Genomic DNA, 23,331 nt, shown 5'->3' with positions numbered 1-23,331 from the left:
TCATTCCAGACTGGTGTATGCTGTGTGTCCAGTCATGATGTCCCCCCCGGCAGATGTTCTATATAGTTTCTGGCTATTTACTAGCTGCTCTGCAGGATGAACTAAATTCCACACCTCACTATGCCACCATCTTGCCCCACCTCCCTCAACCTCTATATGTATGACTGATTTTTGACAATGGTGCCATGTCCACTCAATAGGGAAAGAATAGTCTCTTAAACAAATGATACTGGAAAACTGGATACCCATAGGCAAAAGAATGAAGGTTGATTCCTATCTCACATTAAAAACAAAAATGATCTAAAAATGGATCAAAGACTTAAATAAAATACCCAAATTATAAAACTTGTAGAAGAAAGCACTGGAAAGCATCTTCATGATTTTGTGCTAACAATGGTTTCTTAGCCTCAACACAAAAAGCATGAGCAACAGCCTAAGAGTTACTTCTGGAGGACTTTTTTCATTGCTTAGATGTGGCCTCACTCTCTCTAAGGCCACCTCTGCAAGTGAAATCATTGCCCTCCCCGCTACATGGGAAATAATATCCAGGGGTGAAAGTCTCCCTTGCGGTGTGGGAGATGACTCCCAGGGATGAGTCTGGCCCTAGTACTGTGGGATCAACAATGACATCTGATCAAAAGGGAGAAAAGAAGTATAACAAATAAGGTATCAGTTGCTGAGAGATTTAAATAGAGTCGAGAGGCTACTCTGGAGGTCACTCTTATACAAGTTTCAGTTAGACATTACTACCTATCATAACTTGCCACCCCAACCAAAACCATTCCTGCCAATACTAAAGAACACCTAGGGCATTATATAAGATTCTACAAAGGTTCCATGCACTTGGGTAACTTTGCAGAAACCTACAACCTCCAGATGGGTCCCTGGACCAGAAAGTCCTGAAACCTAGAGGGACCAGCCTCTCTAGAACATCAACTAGTTCCATCCCCCTACCTGTTATTATCAACAGCCTCTTCCAACATGAAAAAGTTAGAATGGGCTTGGCCCAAATACCCCTAAAGAGTGGGAAAAAGATCAAAAGTGATGGAGGAGTTAAATAGAGAAGGTAGGATTTAACAAATGAGTATGGTTACTGGATCATTATATTGATACCTCTTTTAGCCTCCAGGATCTTAGAGTAGCTAGAAGTAAAAACGTAAAATTGGGTAACTGTACCCCATACCAAACTCTGAAATCTGTTTTACAACTAATTGTTGTGCCACGCATTGAAATTTATTGCTTTTTTGTATATATGCTATATTTCACAAAAAAGAAAAAAAAGTCAATTGTGGAGATAGAAAAAAATATTCCTTCTAGCCTCTAATGTTCCAGAGCAGCTAGAAGGAAAAATCTGAGATGAAGGAATGGTAGCCTATGACAAACTCTGGGATCTTCTGTAACTACTTGTTGATGAGTCCTTTGAAAACTATTGCTTTTTAATTTCTTGCTTTTGTATACATGTTACATTATACAATAAAAAAGTTAAAAAAGTATGAGCAAAACAAGAGAAAGATAAATTGGACTTCATGAAAATTAAGAACTTTTGTGTACCAGAAGACTTCATAATGGACATAAAAAGATAAACTACAGAATGGGAGAAAATATCTGGAAATCACATATCCTGTGTCATGGTCAGGTTCATGTGTCAACTTGGCCAGGTGGTGGTACCTGTTTGTCTGGTTGGGTAAGTGCTGGCCTGTCTGTTGCGATGAGGATATTTCATAGAATTAAATCATGATCATGTCAGCTGCATCCACAGCTGATTCCATTTGTAATCAAACCAAGGGGCGTGTCTTCTGCAATGAGTGATGTTTAATCTAATCACTGGAAGCCTTTTAAGGAGGATTCAGAAGAGACAGGATCTCTTCGTGCTTTGGCTAGTGAGCCTCTCCTGTGGAGTTCGTCCAGACCCTCCATCGGAATTGTCAGCTTCACAGCCTGCCCTGAGGATTTTGGACTCTTCATTTCCACGGTTATGTGAGACACTTTTATAAATTTTATATTTGCAAGTGCTTCCTGTTGATTCTGTGTCTCTAGGGAAACCTAACTAATACACCCACTAAGTGTTTAATATCCAGAATATATAAAGAAATCCTAGAACACAGCAAGATGACAAGCAACCCAATTTAAACATGGGAAAAAGACTTGAATAGACATTTTCCAAAGGAGAGATACAAATGACCAAAAAGCATATAAAATGACTCTCAACATCATTAGCCATTAGGCAAAAACAAATCAAAACCAGCAGATACCATTTCACACCCAGTAAAAGGGCATTATTTAAAAAAATGGAAAATAACAAGTGTTGGAGAGAATGTGGATAAATAGGAACATTTGTTCATTGTTACTGGGAATGTAAAATGGGGCATCCACTGTGAAAATAGTTTGGCAGTTCCTCAGAAAATTATAGAATTATTGTATGACGTGGAAATCCCAGTTCTTTTGGTATAGATCCAAAAGAATTGGAAGCAGGGACTTGAACAGATACTTGCACACTGATGTTCATGTGGTATTATTCACCCCAATTGTCTAAAGGTGGAAGCAACCCAAGTATCCATTAACAGATGAGTGGATAAACAAAATGTAGTATATATACACAATGGGATATTATTCAGCTGTAAGAAAGAATGAAGCTTTGATATATGTGACAATCTAGACCAAATTTTGAATACATCATTTGGAGTGAGATAAGCCAGACACAAATGGACAAATATTGTATGATCTCACTGATAAGAAATAATTAGAATAGGGGAATTCTTAGAGTCAGAAAGTAGAATACAAGTTCCTAGGTTTGGAGAAATACTTAGGGTAGCAAAAGGGGAATTAATCTTAATTGGTACAGGCTTTTTGTTTGGCGTGATGGAAAAGTTTTTTAATGGACAGTGGTGGTGGTAGCACAGTATTGTGAATGTAATAAACTCCACTGAATCAGATATTAAAATGTGGTTAAAAGTGGGGGAAATTAGGTTTTATATATGTTACTAGAATACATTTAAAAAAACTATAGGACTGAACAACAAAAGCAGTGAACCCTAATGTAAATGATAACTATATTTAATTGGATAAATATGATAATATCATTTCATTAATTTTAAAAAAAGTACCCTACTAATGCAAATTTTAATAATAGGGAAAATTGTGTGTGTGTGTGTGGGGGTATGTGGGAACTCTGTATTTTCTGGGCAATTTTTCTGAAAACATACAATTTCTCTAATAAAAAATTTAAAAATCTAGGAGTTTTATTTACCTCAACCAATTTGTATGTTAAAAATACATTATAGATAGTCAGGACTTAAAAAAATCCCAATGTCTATGAAGAAACTTCATCCGCACTGAAATATGAAAGCTCCCTAAGGGGTGTTAGAAGAGCCCTTCGTCAAGGCATGAGCACACACCTGCTTAGAAGGGTCATGAAGGTGAAAGGAACGAGTGGGATAAAAAAAGCTATAGGCTGTGGCAGAATTCTGAGTATTTACCACTTGATGTGGGTGGTGCACCTTATTCCATGTTTTTTTATTATTTGTGTATTCACCCTTTCAAAAAGATTTAGTCACAGCTCAAAAAATGTTCAGCCTGTGTCTTGGGTACATCAGCCTTTGGTGGGGGTGGTGCATTGGTTGGCTTTGGTGGAGGTTCCAGGGAGCTCTCCATTCAAGAGCTTTCACTTCTCCTTCTTACTATTCTCTTAAAATTCTTCTTTATTAAAATGTGGAAATTTATTAAAATGTAAAGATGATGCAGCAGACTGATTGTGGAGGTAGTTAAACTCTAAAGTGTAATTTGGTATTTTCTCACCAAAGCTTTCCTTTTTCCTCGTCAACTTTTATCGAGACTAATCTCAAATAGAGACTTTTATTAGAATGCTTCTATCTAAACCTCCTTACTTTTTCTAGGCCTCTTCAAGTCCACCCTTCCCTTTGCTCTATGCGTCGTTCTGGGTGATCACTTCCTACCATTCAATGCATTTGGAGAATTTCTCTTTCTGTGCCTTTGCATACCCTGTTCTCTTGATCTAGAATCTAGTCCCCATCCCTTTCAAATAGCTAACTCCTATTCATCTCTTGGGATTTAGCTCAGGTGTGACTACATCCAGGAACCCCTTCATCAACCCACTCGTCTGGGTTGGGTGTCTTTCCTGTGCATTGCTTTAGAAGTGCTGGCTTGCACATCGCTTCCCCAAGGGCGTGGACTCAGCCTTCTCTATCTTAATTTTACAAGCACATGGAAAATACTCATATGCAGTTCAATGAATGGAGGCTTGATCAAAAAAAGGATTTTTCAGAAGCTCTTTTCCTAGTCTATGCCCCTAATTATGTGAACCATATTTGAACAAGGTCTGTAACGCAATTTTAAACTGGTTTCATGAGATATGTACATCAGGCTTGATATGGTCATACAATGTAAGGCATATGTAAGTGCCTTGTAAATGCAAATATCTATACAAATACAATCTTCTACTATTAGTCATAGTGATTATCATTATCATTATAGTCCCCTTAACAGTAGAGGAGAGAAATGAAGCACAATGGTAAGCTTTTCACAATGAATCTAGGAGAGAAGTAGCTAAGCTACTGAGGGTGTATTTAATTGGAAAATGGGACAAATATTGTTTATCTGAAGGCAACACTGAGATATTAACTGAGAGGTTAAAAAATTTAAAAAGTCTTCTGTTGGTTTGATAAGTACTGCCTTTTAGGGATTCTTGTAGGACATTAACGCTGTTTCTTATTCTGTGACTTTAGATAAATGGTTCATAGAAAATGAATATCATTGAATGCTAGGCAGATAATCCCAGCCCTAAATTAATACAGAAATAACTGCAGGGTGATAGTCATGAATGCAAAGAAAGAGATTTTAAAGATAAGTTGGTTAACAGGAAATACTTTGTACAAAGGACAAATAACAGCAACAATTCCATTTTCCTATGTCAGTTTGGCTGCTCAGGCAGAAGAAATCTGGGAACTATCTAAAAATTATCCGCCTCAGCAAGAATAGAAAGCTATCATTGGTGGCTCAGTAGTAGCTTATCCAGTTGCTCAGAAATCACTTACGTTAGGTCATGAAGTCAGTTTCCCTAGTTGATTGAAAAATAAACAAAAGGAAATCAAAGAGGAAACTTTCCATTGTGGGCTTTATGTAGTCTGTTATTTCCCTTCCCTGGAAGTAATTGAGAGAAAATGAGGGATTATTATTCTGCATACTTATCTAATCAGATATATTTATTTGCCAGATGCAAGCATTAGGCTTTGTGCAATGACTGCTAGATTGGCACATAATGACAATCCCTTATTTTCCTGAAACTAATTGTCTTACATATTACATTTACATTTAGATATTCTGTGTGTGTGCCAGTTCTAGACCCGATAACTTAACAGTGTAACGTGGAGTGTGAAAGGTATGCCAAGATGGGTGGCAGGTGTACCAGTCAGCTGGGATTTTGATGATAACTTGATGTTATCAAGCTCAGATGTGTGGGCAGAGTTAGGGCAACCAAAGAGGGCTGTTGAAGCAACGAAGGATAAGCATACTGGGTGCCATTAGAACTCAGTTTGGAAATGAGCTAGGGGAGGTAAGAAAGTTTCTGGGGCTTAGTGAGAGCTGACCATGAATGAGAGGCTGTCTGACTGGAGCTGCAGAGGGAAGGAGCATTGCCAGGCTGAAAGCACCAAGGCAGGGAGTATGAGAGATAAGAAATACTCCAAGATGTCCACGTCTTGATCCTCAGGACCTGTAGATATGTTACCTTACATGGCAAAAAGGACTTTGTATGTGTGATTAAGTTTAGGATTGTGAGATGCAGAGATTATTTTAGATTATCTGGTTGAGGCCCAATTTAATAAATGGTCAAAGTTTGAGAGAAAGTTATAAGGGTTGAAACAGACCAGAGAGGAGAGAAGATGTTCTGCTGCTGACTTTGAAGATGGAGGAGATATGAGAGAGGGGAGGTGAAGTTGAAAAAAAAAGAATATATTCTGAAAAAAAAAATGGGGTTGAGAAAAAAGAAATAAATCAAGTACAAGACATAAAAATCTGGTCATGATGACTTTGTCCAAATCATATTGGAAAAGCTATTTTTGGAAACCTTTGCTGTAATATTTTAGTTTTACACAGTCTGTTAATGTATCATTATTGAAAGACGAGTGGCATCAGGGTTGCTGAAGAGAAAACACTTTAAAAAACTAAGATTTCAGAGCAGCCTTTGCATCTGGTCACTTTCTAAGCCCCATCAATTCTACTTGCACTCTGTTTCCAGGGACTGCCTCTCATTTCCATTGACATTAGCAACTCATCTCTTCCCCTTTTTCATTTAGTCCACAGACTGCCACACCATATTTTTAAAGCTCAACTCTGATTTTGTCTTTGTCGTCCAGACACCTACCCTGCTCCCTCAGTCTTCCTGAACAGAATCCACACTCCTTACCGTGGTGTGGAGATGTTTTAGGACCTTGTCCCATGTTAGCCTTTCAGCTAATTCCCTATCATTCTCCTATATGGTCGCTTCTCTTCCTCTGCTCTTTCCTGAATTCTCTCACCTCTGAATTACGCTTGATATTCTTGTTATTCTCCATGGCTTCTTCCAACTTCATTGCAATCATACCCATTTGCCACAGCTCTGCTCTGATCACTCCAGGGAAAGTTGTCCTCTCTCCTTTCAATGCCCATTGCACTTGAGCTCTGCCTCTATTACAGCACTCATTGCAACACTGCCTCTGATTCTAGTTGTGTATTTATTTTCCCACCACCATTTCTGCAACCACTAAATTGTAGGCTCCTGGTAAGAGGGAATGTTGTTGTTTTTTTTAACGTTCAAATAGAAGCTATCAAATTACCTTAAAAATAACAGTAGCTAGCATGTTACCTTAAAGTTAATAAAAATTTACTTGTGATAGGGACAAAAATTATTACTCTGTAAGTATGAAAATTATTAATTAAGGAGGGAGACTCTTTGGGACTGTTTAGAGTGTGTAGAAGATTGAGTGCGAGGGGACTAGGCAGGGCTGCATTCAGTTGCATACATCATGGCAGCGCTGGTTGTTTTGGCTGGGTCTGATTAGTCCTTCGTGTGGGATCTACTAGCTGTTCAGTATTTTGAATATTACCTCTGGTGATGGAGAAAGGCAGATTTCAAGAAGAGTACCTTCGCGTTATAAATTATACTCCTTCTTGCATTCTTTGAGGGATTCCAGTAACATTTTTTATTTGCCTTTTAGTTTTTCCTATAGAATTTTTTTGCTTAGACTGGTTCACTGGGCCCCACATTTACCATGAGTTCCACACGGAATAAAAAATGAGTGAATGGCTATAACACCTCAGACAGGGATTTTGGGTCCATGATTTATTGAAAGAATGCTCACAGGAGAAAGGGAGAAGGAAAGCAGGTGAGGGCAGAGGGAGGAGTTTACCCAAGGCCTGGTTCCAGTTGGAGTCTGGCTTCAGCCTGATCTGTGGGGAGGTTCAGAGCATGAATTTCACCATTGAGACAAGGGAGTCCAGCTGTTTATATGACCATGCCAGTCAGTCACTGGCTGCAGGCTACCCGGGGGCAGGGCATATCCTCCCAGGAAGGTGGATCCAGTTCAGCTAAGGACAGTTCCCCAGAGAAGGTGGCAGCTGTGAGCTGCTAGCAGTTGACACAGAATGGAAGATACTGGCCAGATAACAATAGCATTCCTTACAATATTGCTCCTCAAACATACTAATGAAATGTCCATAGCTTAGTCTCCATATCTGATTCTGAGAGAACACCCAGATGTTCTTACCATCTGAACCAAACTCACCAGAAGATGGTGAGTTTCTTAGTCAAGTTGAAACTTAAACTACTTCCAGCAGAAAACTTAAAACCTCTATACTGATGCTGTCCAATAAAATGTCATCAGTCACACATGCCTGTTTAAATTTACACTTAAATAATTCAAATTGAATACAATTAAATATTAAATTCTTCTATCTCACTAGCCATGTTTCAAGTGTTCATTCACTATACATCTAGTGTAGCCTATTGCACAGTACAGATATGGAAAATTTCCATTGCTGCAGAAGGTTCCACTGGACAGCACTGGTCTATTTTGTGTTAACATAAGTTCTAAAATGGTTGAAGGGAATAGAAAGGGAGAAGTCATTTTAGAATTAATTAGGAAACATTAATAGGGAAAGGATCAGATACGGAGGTCAGTTCTTGGAATTCTGATCCTAGATGTCCCTTTTCCATATTATTTGATAATTTGTTCCCTGAACTTTCTTTAAGGATCTGGTACTTTGTCAGCAAAATGGTTGTGGCAAAGATCACAATGGCTAAATTATGAGTGGTTAAAAACATTTCAGTGTTTTCAGAATACCACTGACTTAAAAATATTCTTAATGAGTCCTTCCTGGTTTAAAATATACCTGACTACCCACTAATAAAACTTATGAAGAGAAAAAAAAAACCAATTCACCACAGCTCTGAACAACAAAGATTGACAGACAGCCAATTGTCAATAAACCATCAGAATTTCCACTATCCATAAGGTGATGGTGTTGAACTGGGGGAAATCTCCCACAAAATAACAACAACAACAGCAAAACTCATGGCCATTCTTTAGCTCTCATGACCTAGAGCTTGAAAACTCTGAAAGATTGTGGGAGTCAATTTCATCAGCCTCCATCGTCTCTGTCTGGCTTAGAGAGCCAGGATCTGTGGTAACTAGAAAATGGGCAGTCATCCTTCTCCTGAGCAGCTGATCCCATGCCTCCCTCCTCTGTCAGTTTCCTGCAGGATCACAAACCAGGTCAGAAGTGACTACCTGCCTTCTCTGTGCCTGTGCCTGCATAGTCAAAGAGCTGCTGGAGAAAATCATACAACTTGCAGGATCTGTGTCACCAAACACAAGTGGGCCCTCCACGTTGCCTAGAAAGTGTGCAATGACCAGTTCGTACATTTTTCCTTATCAGGTCTGAAAATAAGTTCCTGATTTTCATCTCCAAACCTGGATCCCACTCCAGTCCCTCTTATTTTGTAAATGTATCACCATCCACCAAGTTTCTCAGGCATCACTGTGGAATTAGCCAAGATTTCTTTTTTCCTCACTACCCACATCTGATGCAATAAGTACTGGCCAGTTCTACCTCCAAAATACACCTCAGAGCCTCACACTTTTCTCCATCTCCACTGCCACCCCTTAAGTCGAAGCCACCATCTTCTCCTGACTTTATACGGAATTGTTTGTCTTTATCTCCCTTCTTCTTTAGTTCTTTCCAGTGCATGCTTCATAGAGCACTTAGAGTGATATTCTAGAAAACTAGACCAAATAATGCCATTACCTGGTTTGGATACTTCAATGGATGTCAGAAAAATTTCCAGGCTCTTTGGAATGGCTTCCAAGTCTTTCTTTCAAGTTGATCTCCCAGCACTTTCTGCCAGGTCAGTTTTGTGCTCCATCCACTGTGCATTCTTTCAGTTCCTCAAAGTGCTAAGCTCTTTGTCGCTTCAAGGACTTTAAACATATTGCTCCCTTTGCCTGGGATGCTCTCCCCTTTATTTCTTTTTAATCCTTAGGTTGCAGTTGAAAAGAGCTGCCTCAGGGAGGTCTTTTCTAAGCACCCTATGTAGATATGTGCCCTCTTCATCCTCTGCCACATTGAGTACCACCACATCTTGCAAATTTCCTTCACGAAAATTTTCAATTTGGAGTTCACATATGTATTTGATCATTCACTTGTGTATTGTGTATTTGTCTTACTAGACTGTAAGCTCCATAAAGATGGCATTCTGTTCAGTTTCATTCATCACTGTCCAACCAATGGATAGCATAGTGCCTTGCATATAGCAGACATTTAATAAATGTTTGCCAGTGAATAAAGAAGTATTTGCAAAGTCCCCTTTGAGGAATGGTGAGAAAGGGGGAAAATTCAACTTCCCCAAGTTGAATTCTTGATATTCTCACAAGCACTGCAGACAACCAAAGCAATAGGCTGAGCCCCCAATCTTGGGGTTTGTTCATATGAAACTTAACCCCACAAAGGAGAGGTCAAGCCTACTTAAAATTAGGCCTAAGAGTCACCCCCGAGAGAACCTCTTTTGTTGCTCAGACGTGGCCTCTCTCTCCAGCCAACACAACAAGCAAACTCACTGCCCTTCCCTTGTCTATGTGGGACATGACTCCTGGGGTGTGGACCTTCCTGGAAATGTAGGACAGAAATCCTAGAATGAGCTGAGACTCAGCATCAAGGGATTGAGAAAACCTTCTCAACCAGAAGGGGGAAGAGCGAAATGAAACAAAATAAAGTGTCAATGTCTGAGAGATTTCAAACAGAGTGGAGATGTTACCCTGGAGGTTATTCTTATGCATTAAATAGATATCACCTTGTTAGTCAAGATGTAATGGAGAGGCTGGAGGGAACTGCCTGAAAGGATAGAGCTGTGTTCCAGTAGCCATGTTTCTTGAAGATGATTGTATAATGATATAGCTTTCACAATGTGACTGTGTGATTGTGAAAAACTTGTGTCTGATGCTCCTTGTACCTACCTTATCAACAGACGAATAAAACATATGGAACAAAAATAAATACTAGGGCGGGCCGCGGTGGCTCAGCGGGCAAGAGTGCTTGCCTGCCATGCCGGAGGACCCCGGTTCGATTCCCGGCCCCAGCCCATGTAAAAAACAAATAAACAAACAAAATATAAGAAAATGTTTAAAGATGTTTCCCTTTCTTCCTCCCTTCCTTCCTTCCATCCTTCCTTCCTTCTCTGTCTGTCTTTCTTTCCTTCCCTTCCTCCCTCTCTCTTTAAAAAAAAAAATAAATAAATAAATAAATAAATAAATAAATAAATAAATACTAGGGGGAACAAATGTTAAACTTAGATTGAAATGGTAGTGATCAATGAAAGGGAGGGGTCAGGGGAATGGTATGTATGAATTTTTTCTGTTGTCTTTTTCTGATTTGATGCAAATGTTCTAAGAAATGATCATGATGATGAATATGAAACTATGTGATGAAATTTTGAATTACTGTTTATATATGTAGAACTGGAATGATCATATGCTAAGAATGTTTGTGTTTCTTTCTTGTCATATTTAAAAAAAAATGTTTGCTTGATGAGTGATTATAATTAGTGGGGTATTGCACTCACCCCGGTTTTTGTAGTTCCAATGCACAGAGTACTTTAAAAGGTTTAGGAGATTAAAACAAGGCAAAGTTCATGCTGAGGATTATAGATTTTCATGTATGCCATAAATTTGGAGAATCAAGAACTGGTTGGTGGGAGTAGGAGATGCTCTAAGTAGACAATGGAATGCCTACTAGTCACTGGAAGCCATTAAGTGCACACATCAATTTTCCTTCCAGTTGTAGGTCTGGGAAGAGGTTTTAACTATCACCCATGTGAACAGTGTCCAGGGTCAAGGAAGTCCCTATACTCTGTTAGCAACACTGGTTCTGGATGACTCTTTCTCCATTTGAGTGTGATTAATTAGAAAAGCCTATGAAAAAGTATGATGTATAAGGGAAAGATAGCATTGTCATGAAAAAGGCAGAGGAAGGGCATAGTTCTAAAACTGATTTACTGTAAAGCAGAGAACATTCTAGAAACTATGCAGCATTGTCAAGACATGGCTTCTAAATGGGGACAGGAATTTAAGAACAAGAACAAATGAAATGAAATATGCTATTATTAGTGGAGGCACAATTTAAGAATGATTTCAAAGGAAAGTACCTGAGTATTTCAACAGAAGCAATTATAAAAGATAAAAGTGAAGAAAAAAATTCCAGCATTGAAAAAATACATGCCTCTAGACTGAAAAAGTTTCTTGTGTTCCAGATAAAATCCATGAAAAGTACCTAGAAGACAAAAGTACCCAAGCAGAAAATAGAGGGTACTGGCAAGAAAAAATTACCTATATCTTGGGTTTTAAATGCCATTCTCCACTGAAAAGAATCAGTAGCCCTGGGACAAATGGCTGATTCCAGGCCAGGGGCAGGCAATGTAGAAAGTGGCATCTTATTGTGCTAGAAAGAAAGTAAGCAATCAAAGGTTAATGGAATTAACTCAAAAGGAAACAGGATGTTTTATTCATTAAAAAAACTGGCTTCAGAAGAGAGAGATAAGAGAGAAAAATGGAAGCCAGAGTGAAGGAGATCCAACTGGCCAAAGTTGGGCAATTTGAATATAAAAAGTAATACCAACTGCAATTGACTAAAACACACTGAATGTATAAAAAATCATGAATTCATAATATCATAATGATATTCAAGCTCCCTTATGAAAATTTTTGATTTTTCAAACTTCATGCACCTGAGGTCCATTACAAAAAGGCCAAAAGACTTTTATCTATTAATTCAATTGAATTAATTATATTATCTGAATTCTTTTTCATTCATTTTCTTCTGTTTTACTCATCCAAGAACAGATGGATGAAGTGTTTCAGACTAAGACTGCTGTGGGTCCTGACTTCTCCTTGTGGTTCAGCAGGTGCCCAGTTCCTCAAGGCCCATTGCCTGACCTATTCCACACGTGGCCCGTAACCCCACTTTTCCAGCTCCTATGTGCCCTGTGGCCACTGCCTCAGGGTCTCAGGGCACTTTCCTGGGAAGCTGACCACTAGCATCTGTGTAACTGCACAACTGCTCCTCTTAGCTTCCCTCCCTCACACACCTGCACAGGCTTGTTAACAATAGCTCTCTGGCCAAGGCTCCCAGGCAGACACTGATTTGAATGGCATGAATCAGTTGTGAGAGGCTGATTACGGAAGTAGTGTGCCTTTGGGCAGGAGAACTAATGATGCACCATCCCCTGTCTTCTGCCCGCTCTCCTAAGAAAAGCCTTTCCTGCTTGCCTCCTCTACTGATAACTGCCTATTTACTTATTCATCTGCTGCCACTTGGACAGGACATTTTAGAGCATTTTGTGCCTTGTTCACTGTTGTTTTCCACGGTTATCTAAGGTGCTTGGCACAGAATAATGGCTTCACAGATATTTCTTAGTGGCTGAATGGGTGCCATCTACTTCATTGTGGCCAAGGTTAACCTTGAGGTCTACGAGAATGAGGTCTTAATAAAAGTCCCTAATACCAGTTACAGTATGAAGAAGGTGAAAAGTGCATTAAAAAAGACATATGATCCTTTTCTCCTTGCAATGAGAAGGAAGCTTGGAAATATCAATGCTTCGTCAGCTACCAGCTAAAGAAGACACAACCACAAGGTGGAGGCATCTCTTTTCTTTTTGACATAACCATGTCTTTGCTGGCGTAACTGAGTGAAAGCAGACATAATTTTTTAACTTACTGAGTCCTGTGAGAAGCACTGAAGATAAAATCATATGGAACATAAAATCTTATAATTACACCTCCCAGTTGAACATCTTGAGGGCACCTAGCACTCACTGGTCTGCGTGTGTGTGTGTGTGTGTGTGTGTGTATGAGAAAGCAAGAACAAGCAAGCAAATGAGAGAGTGATTGGTTGTCTGACTGATTTGGGGGCAGAGGAAATAAAGGAAACAGTTGCTTATAATTATGAAAATAATCTACACCCACTAAACCATAAGCAGAGTCCCCATTTTAGTAAATTTTAAATCTCTGGTTTCTATTATCCTTACTTTATGGGCGAGGACTCTGAGCTTCATAGGGATTTTTGAAAGGCCACACAGCTTATAAGCAGAGGTAAGAAGACTAGACACAGGCTCTCTAATTCCAAAACTCAGAGCTCCTTCCTTTTTTGGACACTGTTCAAGCATTGTGCCAAATAAAGGCACAACAGAAGGTCTTTACTTGACTCAGAAAGGCAGAGCCAACAGCTCTTTCTACATGAACAAGAAACTATTTGTCATGTTTATGATTTATTTTTAGCCTTTGGGATATTATTTAAAAATAAACATAATTGTGTATCACAAATAGCTTTGAAATTCAGGTTCATTTAAGCAGGAATAGGATGAGAAAAAGGTCATTAAAGGTATAATGAGAATACCCATTTCTTCTACAGTTGTGAAAAAAAAAATCTAATTAGTACTTTACGGGTCTGAATGTCCCTGATCACTTTACTTTCTCCTTGAATAAATGTTAGTTCTGTAGTGTCAAAACTCCTTTGTTTTGAAGTTGTTTCAAATCAACAGATTAATGGATGCCCTTGTCCAATTTTAACATTCAAAAGGAATACTGCATGTAGAAATACTCATCTCTGGGATATACTATCTTTGTTTAGCCATAAAGAAAATATTGTCTTTCTTTAATAGCTTAATTTTAAGACTGGTCTCCATAGGATCTTCACTCACGGCCGCAGTATCCGACGGCATTGCTTTTGAATGTGGGGACTGCAATAATTTTTCCACTGATACGTTAACACTGCATAAATAGAAAGTTAGAGTAGCATTGTATTACCATCATTCTGATGCACAAAATAAACATTATCCACTTTATTTTCTTCCACTATTTAAAGGCACATATTAATTACTTAAATTTTACAACTAGGAATGTAGTTGAGTGTCTAAAAATCTTGTTTCAATTCGAGTTAATTCAGATTGTCCATTCATGCATGAGAACAGCTGAGCTATGAAATTGGGCAGTGTGTTTTCTGGCAATAATGAGGAGATAATATTCCTTAGGAGTATTTAAGTGACATTGCTATTGACAGGTTAATTGGAAATAAAAATGTAAAGCTTTCTTAAATCACTAGCATAAAATGCCTCTGGTTTATTGTTGCTTTGCAATGCGCTTTTTTGAACTCTCCCCACTTTGCCGTTTAGGTTAATAGCTGTCTGATTAATGTAACTGTGGCTGCTGTCAGAATTCCATATACATCCCATGACAAACCAACTACTTTCAAAAGATTTTCCTGTGTGCATTTTGATTCATAGTCATATTGTTCCCTCTACTCCTTCTCCAAATTCTTAGTAAATGAACCTGCATCCAATGAAATGCATGGAATATTAGGTGGAGAAAAGAAATGCAGTTTGTGATGTGAGGCCATGTGGGTTGACTGCAGTTGGGAATCTGATGTAAGAGGTACCCTCCAGGTTCAGAGCTCAGGGAACCACTTGCTGCTTTCTAATGAGTTTCATAATTAATTATTTTGAAAAAAGCAGCTAAAGTGATATTACTGTGTCATGCCTCCTAACTAGGCCTAAATCATTTCCAGCTTTCTGTGTGAACATCTACATTATGCCACTGGACACAAGCATTTAGATTTCTATCTCTATACTAAACTCTCAATTAATTACCCAACAGCTTATTATGCAGTTGTGAATCACCCAGACATAAAATATGACCCTTCACAATAACAATTAGCACTTATTGAGCAGAGTTCTATGCCAATACTTTCTAGGCATGTTAGAAGAATTATCTCATTTAATTCCCAAATATGAAAACAAACGAAACCTTTATGAGCAAGAGGAAACAAAGAAAAATTCAAACGGATTCTGGAAATTGAAATTGAAATTTGCATTTTTTTTACATTTGGGATCTGATTAACATATGAATAATGCACAGTGAGTACTACTGACACCAAGATATTAGGATAATCTTTATACAGTTGGTTGGCTTGAGCTGTCCCAGGCTAATTAACATACGCCTTAATTTGGGTTGGATAGGTATCTTTAACATTTTGTGCAGGTGGACATCCAAAAAAGCTTGAATCCACTGGATCCTGGTTCTTCTGTGCCTGTCTTCCACTTTCTCGGGCATATTTTCTGGTTCTCCCTCCTTGGTTCCTGCCTTAGGCTATGGTCCTTGTCATCTCTTCCACTCGGTTTCTTGCACTTCCTAATAAGTTTTCGATATTTCTCTGTGATGGCCCTTTAATCCTGCCTGGGGATTACAGGCTGAGCTCACCATTAGGTTGCACTTTTGGAGGCTGGCTCCTGTATTGCCTCTGCACGATCATCAGGCCACAGAGAGAGGACAAAGAAAGTAAAAACAGGGAGCCTAGGTGAAGCTTACGGACTTTCTGTTCATTTTACCTACTCAACCTCACCCTGTATCAATGAAAAGAAACTTTTCATTCTCTTTTCTTCTTTAAGCCCTATTAGCCAAGATTTCTAAAGAAATAGGTTATCGCACTAAAATGTGTATAATTTAGTCTGTTACTGGAAATTACTATGCCATGCTCTATTCTGGCACTATATTTTTATTCTTTTATTGTTATTGCTTATATTAGACAACTTATTTTATGAGGGCATGAAGGACATTGTAGGAGACACTGTGCATGGGATTAAAAGCAAGGGCTCTGGTGGGGTCAGGAGCCTTGGGCTTGGGCCCTATGACACTTATCAACTCAGAGCTATTAAACAAGTCATTTAGGTTTATAAATCTCACTATCCTCATCTGAAAATGGGAATGATGACGAGGCCTAGCTCATAAAGTGGCTGAGAGATCATATGAGATATGCATGTAAACTGAGCACCGCGCTTGACACCTGATAAACATGCAATAAATGTTCATTATATATTTTTTATTCAGTAGGAGACTTTCAAACTCACTTTAAATTTGAAAATAAAAAATACTTTATGATTGGGGTTACCGCCTTGGCTGAAAGGTAATGTTGGAATTTATGGCTTTCTGAGTTTAGGGCAGGGATCAGTAAACTGCAGCTCATGCCCAAATCCAGTCTATTGCTTGTTGTTTCCTTTCAGTTAAATTTTACTGGAACACAGCCATGCTCATTCATTTACATATTGTCTATTCCTGCTTTTGCACCACTGCTATAGAATTAATGTTATGGCCAAAAAGCCTACATTATTTACTATTTGGCTGTTTATAAAAACATTTGGCAGCACCTAGTCTAGAGATTTAAATTTGGGAAAGACAACTGTTTGTCTTGGATGATTTCTGCATAGATTCTCTGGGTAGAATGCAGTTTACACTTGACTTTTTGAGACCCCTTCTCAGATTAATAAATCTACAATGAGCACTGTTGTCAATATATTTTTTTATGTTTATGAGTAAAAATGGGTATATTCATAGCAGAAGAGCTGCTGATTTATAGAATAAATTTATTTAATGTTGACAAATTGCTTTCCAAAGTGGCTGCACCATCTTAAACTATCACCAGTAGTGAATGAGAGTTCCAAGTTCCTTACTGTTCTTGCCAGTTTTGGGAATTACCATACTTTTTAAACTTTTGCTGATTTGATGAATGCCATCTTATTGTTTTAATTTGCATTTTCCTAATGTTGAGCATCTTTTCAGATGTACATAGGCCATTTGTTTTTTTCTTTCATAGATTTCTTTTTCATGTACTTTGCCCATTATTTCTACAGGGTTACCTTTTTATTCTTCATTCACCAGAGCTCTTTATTATTTATATGTTCTGACGAGCATGGCTTTGTCTGTCTTAGTTACTGCCTTCTCTCAATGTGAGGCTTGTCTTTTCATGTTGTTCCAATCTGGATAAATTTAAAGTTTTAATGGAATCAGATTTATCAGCAATTTTCCCTTATAGTGATTTGGGCTTTGTGATGGTTAAGTTCATGTGTCACCTTGGCTAGGTTATGATGTCCAATTGTTTGGTCAAGCTAGCTCTGGCCTGATTATTATGGTGAGGATATTTCAGGGAATCAAATCCTCAGTAAATTGGTTCCATCTATGGCAGGTTATATTTACAATCAACTAAGGAAAGTGCCTTTAACAATGAGAGAAGTCTCACCAATCAGTTGAAGGTCTTAAAGGGAGAACTGATAATTTCAGCAGTCAGAAGGAATAATTTCCATCTCTACTTCAGTCAGCCAGTTACTCCTGGGGAATTAATCAAAAACCTCCACTGAAGTCCCCAGCTTGTGGTCTGCCCTATGGAATTTGGGCTTGCCTATCCCTACAGTTGCGTGACTAATTCTTATAATAAATCTCATAATATTTACATTATATATATATATATGCTTCCCTGGAGTACCCTGACTAATACAGGCTTTTTGTGCCTTGTTTAAAAAATCCTTCCCAACCCAGAAAACATAAATATATTCTTCTGTATTTTCTTCTAAAAGTCTAAGTTTGCTTTTTGCACCTGGAATTGGTTTCTGTGTATAGCATGGGGTAGAGGTTTATTTTTATCAGTATGCATAACCATCTGTCTTAGCCCCAGAATTGAAAGCCTATCTTTTGCCCCCTGATTGGTAATGCCACCCCGACCACTGTTTTAGTTTGCAAAAGCTGCCATAATGGACTATGTCATAAATGGAATAACTTTTAAAAAGGGGAATTTATTAAGTTGCAAGTTTACAGTTGTAATACCAGATTAAGGCATGAGAATACCAGATCATGAAAATACCAGATTAAGGCATCAAGGAAAGATACCTTAACTCCAAAGAACGGGCTGATGAATTTCACGGTTTCTCTCTCTGAAAGGGAGGGCACAAGGCCTCATTTCATAAAGCTTCTTCCAGGGCTTCCCTGGGGCTCTATCCATTCTGTTGGCTCAAAAGCTTTTTCCAAAATAGTTCCCTCTTGAAGGGCTCCAGTAAGCAACCCCACCTTGAATGGGTGGAGACACATCTCCATGGAAACCATCTAATCAAAAGTTAGCACCCACAGTTGGGTGGATCACATCTCCATGAAAACAACAAAAAAGATAGCACCCAGCAGTATTGAATGAGGATTAAAAAACATGCCTTTCCTTGGTGTACACAACGGATCCAAACCGGCACGACCACCTATTGAATCTTATACTTGTCAGACTTTTTCTGGGTTCCACACAGTGTCCTTTGTTCAATTTGGCCACACCAGTTTCAGCATTCACATTGCTGTGATTAATATAGCCTTTATAAATAACTCTTGATATCTTGTAAGGCTGGAGGTTTTTAGAGTTTCACTTTATCCCAGTTTCAAATATAAATTCATGGTTCCTAAAATATTTAGGTTACATATAGTGCACAATTCTCAGAATTTCAGGTTTAAGAATAATACATACATTTTATCTCTCCACTTCACTGGTGAGTATCATGAAATATATTAAGTACCAATTACAGAACTCAAGTATTTTAATTGCAATTTGCAGACAAAAGTGTTAGAAGTTAATCCGTAACAGTTTAAGAGGTCTTTAGAAAATGAAAAGTACTTTTTTCTTAAGGGATTAAATTAATCATATCAGTAAAAATGGAATTATTTTAAACATCCTGTAATTTTCTTAGTGAAATCTTTCAGAAATAACTGAGTTAGAAAGAACTAACTCATTTTTTTGCCTTTATATTATATATTTTACAATAGTAGTCCATTTACTGCCCAATTGCCTAGTCCAGCCTATTCAAAAGTGATTTTTACCTAAGAGCAAAATGCATCAGAATTATCTAGGGAGCTTTTAGAAACAACTTGGTAACTTCTCAAATTTAGACATTCCTAATAAAGTTTTGAAAGCAACCATACATTGTTAAAAAGATAGGGGCTCTACCTTTCAGTAGGAAAGTACTGATGCATCCTATTATAATGGTCCATACTGAACCCTACAATAATGAGTTTCCCAAACCTTTTGTTCCATAAAGTCACTTGCTATATCAAGAAACAATATCTCCATTGACATAGACAACCATGAAATGCTCCTTTGTCCCACTGTTCTAACTGTTGCCATGCTCTCCCAGACATTTTCAACGTATTTCTATTTTCCAATTTGCCTTTTCTAAATGTATGTTTTATTGCCATGCGGACACCCGGGGACTGAATAGAAAATCTCATGTACTTATTTTATTTCAGGACATTTTGATGTACCCATGATAATATTTTGGTCACCACAATTTTAAAAGGCCTACAAAATGACTGGGAATAGTAACAACCAACTGTTTGAGAATCTCTGCAATTCACTGACTCCCTAAATATAAGCCCACATTCTTATAATAGATACCAACATTCTATGTAGTTTCCCATAAGACACGTCTTTGTTTTTATTTCCCCCACTAGAGGCCTTTCAAATTTACCTTCAGGAGGGAGCTCAGACCTGAGACCTATCTATCCTAAAGGAACCTGCCTATTGTATATCCTTTTAGGGTGTAAGCTAGGAGGCTACCATGTTGTCTTTTGCATACTTCCCTCAGAGTACCCAATATCTGCTATTTCAGGTCATTATCTCAACTCTTACAAGACATATCAGAAGGGCATCCTTTTCCCCACGAAACGTCTGAATCAGAATATAAATAATACAACCCTGCATTCAGCATTGAGATGTAGTTTGCCCCATGTCCTCCTTGGGCCAGTTAGCTTTAAAAGAGTTTGATACCAGACCCAAGTGATATCCCACAACATTGCTGACCTCTGTCCGAGTAGGACTCATCAATTTTGAGAGACAAGTAGCCAAAGAAAAAGTTATCATATGGTCGCTGTTTCAGTTTCCTAAGCTGCTTAAAGCAGATACCATGAAATGGGTTGGCTTTTAACAACAGGAATTGTTTTGAGGTCATGCCTACAGTTTTGAGGTCATGCAAATGTCCAAATCAAGGCATCATCCAGACAATGCTTTCTTCCTAAAGACTGGCTGCAGTGATGCTGGGCTCCTCTGTCACATGGCAGAGCAAATGGCAGCATCTCCTGGTCTCTCCCTTTTCTTCTGGGTTTTGTTGATTTCAGCTTCTTGCTTTTTTTCTCTCTCACTGTAGTCATCATTTATTATAAATAACTCCAGTAAAAGGATTAAGACCCACCCTGGGCTATGCCTTAGCTGAAGTAACCTCATCAAAAGGTTCTACTTACAATAGGTTTATACCCAAAGGAAGAATTTTCTTTAATATTCTGAGGTACATACAGTTCCAAACCACCACAGTCATCAAAAGAGCCAAACACAGTACACAACAGTATGATTTTTAACTTCTCCTTAAGCAGTAGAAGCCCTTTACAAATGATGCTTTGGTTGAGATACGGGTGGGGTATGAGGTAGTACTCTGGTTCCTACTAACTTTATCCAGTCTTTTTTCACTGCTTCTATCCCTACACCAAGGGATTTTTTAGAGTCCAGAGGATTATTTATAATTATTTCCACGTGATAGGAAGGTAATGGAGAACAGGCCCACGTCTTACGTGTCTTCTGTCCTGCTCTATGATACTGTCTCTGCTCTATGGAATTCCTTCTCTCCTTCCTCATACCTACCTGCTGAAGGCCCATCAAAGCACTACTGAAATATTACCTCCTCCTCAGGACAAACTGGTCTTTCCTGTGGCAAATGACAGTTTTCTACTGTGCTATAGAGATTTCATAGCTCAGATATTCTGCGACAATCCGAATTTCTAATATTGATTTTAATATTTTCTTGGACTCATTAACTTGTCAGGTCTCATGTTTCAAATTTGGGCGAAAATATGGTATTGGTAGTTATAGGTCTCACTGCATTAAGTCTTGTTTCTGAGTTATTGACCCATGTAAGCATCATAAAGTATCTATTTCCAAAGAATAGGGGCTGGGTCATTTCATTATCATAAACTATCATTCCTCCTCTTCTTTCTTCTTCGTCTTCATCATCATCATCATTGTTACAATCATCTATCAATTACCTAGAATGTACCAGGCAGTGTTGTGCACTTATATTAATCACTTCTTTAATTGTTACAACTTCGTAAGGTAGATATGTATTGATCTTCATTTTGTGACTAGGAAGCTAAATCTCTGAGGTTACCCAACTATTAAGCGGCTGAGCTGGGTTCTCCTAAATTCAGGCTCTTTCCAGTATGCTACCCTGTCACCCACAGGGTTTCACGTTTTCTAGAAATGTTGATTTTAGTAAATACTAAATAAATGTTTACTTAATTGCTTAGATTTGAAAGCATGGACAAATACTGCAAATGAATATATCTATGCCGTGACATGAGATATTTCCCTTTCACACTTGTACGGTCAGAAACGAACTCTATGCTTGCATTTAGTGCTGTCTTAACTCATTCTGGTGGTTGAAAAGCAAAGTAAATCCATTGGAATTTTCATTTTTACTGGCAGTCCGTGGCAACCCAAAGCTACAATAGATATATGTCACCACGAGTGTTGCTGTCTGGATTATCTGAACAATCTGGGATCAGTTCCACACTGTTGTTGTCCCTAGCTCTCTATATACTCTTGAGGGGTCTCTAGCTTTTTATAATACTCCATATTTGGCTAATACGGACTAAAACAAAATGAACTGGATTTTGCCATTACTAATGTTTCCTGATACCTAGGAATCCTGTTTCCTGGCCTGCTTCAAGGAATAAAGCATAGGAAAGGTGACGAAAACATCTGCAGAGCACAGGGTAGAGTTGGGTGTCCAACAAGATGGAGAAAGAAACCTTTATGTTTCTTGTTATCTTCTTAGTATTGCTAAAAGTACCGTGTGATGACAGGAGCAATGCGAGGTGTCTAATGGTTATGATGCCCTGCCATTTGTGCCAATTCAGAAGGCCTTCCTGAGCACCTGCAAGGCAGAAAGTGTGGTGCTGAGAGCGGAGGACACCGAGATGACTAGGACACAGCAATCACATGTCAAGGAATTTCCAATATAATGTGCTAAATTTTACCATAAACCAGAATAAACTAAGTGCTATGGTTAAACATATTTTAAGAAAATCTATACCTTACAACACACGCAAAAAACAACTCTTAATGGATTGGAGATTTAAATGTGAAAGGTCCAACTTCAAAATGTCTAGAAAAAAAGTAAAATACCTTCATGACTTTAGAGTGAAAAAGGATTTCTTTAGCAAAGCTCAAAAATGCAAACAGTACAGTAATATTGATATATTATATTATACAAACAGTAAGAATTTGATTTCATCAAAACAGATCACAAAGAAAGGAAAAAAGAGCTGCCACAAACTGGAAAAAGATTTTAGCAACACATATAACCAACAAAATTTAATATCCAGCATGTGTGAAAATCAATAAGGAAAAGACAATAACAATAGAAAAGTGGGCAAGACAAGATATATATATCACAGAAGAGGAAAATGAATGATTCAAATATGTGAAAAGATGTTCTTAGTAATTAGAAAGAAAATTAAAACCATAATGTTATGATATCATTTCATATCAGCTGTACTAATAAAAATTTAATATCAATTTTCCATCAAATGCTGACAAGGATGTAAGCAGCAGGGACTCATATGGTATGTGTAGGAGTATATATACATTGGTACAAATACTTTGAAAAATGTTTTGTCATTGTTTAATAAATTTGAAGTCGTTCAGGTCCCACAAGCTAGCAAAACTACCACTGGGTATATATCTGAGGGAGAAGCTGGCACAAATGTAGCAGACCTTTACAAGTATGTCCATAACTGCAACATTTGAATAGTAAGAGAATAGGAAACAACTGTAATGCTTCACAACAGGAAGACAGATAAGTGGACACATAAGTTTCCATTCATAGCGTAGGAAACTAAGCAGTAGTGAAAATGAATAAACTACAGTAACACATATCAATATGGA

At 38.1% G+C, this 23,331-nt stretch overlaps 1 protein-coding gene across 6 annotated transcripts in view; it reads right to left on the bottom strand.

Annotated features, from left to right (window-relative positions):
* MAGI2 (membrane associated guanylate kinase, WW and PDZ domain containing 2) overlaps nt 1-23,331 on the bottom strand; it is a 1,430,555-nt gene that overhangs the window by 62,067 nt on the left and 1,345,157 nt on the right. The gene's annotated exons all lie outside the window — the stretch shown is intronic.

Source organism: Tamandua tetradactyla, chromosome 1 (assembly GCF_023851605.1).
Source record: "Tamandua tetradactyla isolate mTamTet1 chromosome 1, mTamTet1.pri, whole genome shotgun sequence".
Taxonomy (NCBI): domain Eukaryota; kingdom Metazoa; phylum Chordata; class Mammalia; order Pilosa; family Myrmecophagidae; genus Tamandua; species Tamandua tetradactyla.
Note: the sequence above shows the minus strand (reverse complement) of the source record. Positions and strands in the feature narration are given on the sequence as shown.